We start from the raw sequence: 1,040 nt of genomic DNA, 5'->3' as shown, positions 1-1,040 counted from the left end.
GAGGGGGTGGGGGCAGAAAGTGAAAATGAAAGCAGACAACAGAACATTGTTAGAGAGCAGGAAAGGAGGTGAAAGGAGACAATTTTATGGAAGAAAATTTTTCGGTCGCTACCCGAATTCGAACCCGGGACCTTTGAATGAGAGGCTAACACCTTAACCTCTAGGCCACGAGAGCCCCTGAGAATGTTTCTGAATGTTCTAAGGTCTGCAGAGGTAGAAACACAACCTCAGAGTTACAAAGTTCTATCTGATATTCTTGGCCGTTTTGAGTTACGTAGACCATGGCTTCAGAAAACAAATTATGTTCTACCTGCTTTACTAAAATTATAAGATTATGGAGAATCCTTATCAAGGAATTAAAAGAATTGTATTTTTTTTAAAAGCTTGACATGTTGTGAAACTAAAAATTTTTAACCCTATCCGTACGTCCTGGGGTCATTTTGTACCCCGGGGTTGTATTCTTCACATTATAAAATACTTCTAGTACGAAGATCTCTTTGAAACTTTCAGTATTTCTTTTTTAAAAATCATTTCTATAGACTGCTATTCAAAGTGTACGGATCAGATTAACGAGTAAATTTTTTCTTTGGAAAGTGATGGCACAGAGTTCCCCAGGTCGTATGGATACGACAGTAAAACATGGCGTACGGATAGGGTTAACGTCAAATGTATCAAACTAGGTACTGAGAAGATAGAACGTTGTCATTCTTTTTTAAATATAGTAGGGGGTTTTACGGCGCTCGCAACTGCACAAGGTCATATGAGCGCCAAGGGGTGGGTGTCAACAGAGAAGTCTTTACAGGGAATCAGACTTAGACTGCTCACCTCCCTAGCTTCTACAGCACAAAGTCTGCTTCAACTATCAAGGCATCCCGGAAATAGCAGGTCAAACATACAAAAGAAGTAGAGGAAAATGACAATAGTAAGGACCAGGAAAGAAAAAGCAGCAGTTTCCTGTTGTAGATCAGGCACAGTTATGAGCGTGACATGAGTCAGCCCGTTTACAATTCTACTATGCTTGAACGAGAAATGCCCCCCCC

This window comes from Aplysia californica, unplaced genomic scaffold (assembly GCF_000002075.1).
Source record: "Aplysia californica isolate F4 #8 unplaced genomic scaffold, AplCal3.0 scaffold00611, whole genome shotgun sequence".
Taxonomy (NCBI): domain Eukaryota; kingdom Metazoa; phylum Mollusca; class Gastropoda; order Aplysiida; family Aplysiidae; genus Aplysia; species Aplysia californica.
The sequence above is the reverse complement of the archived record's forward strand: the minus strand, read 5'-3'. Positions refer to the sequence as shown.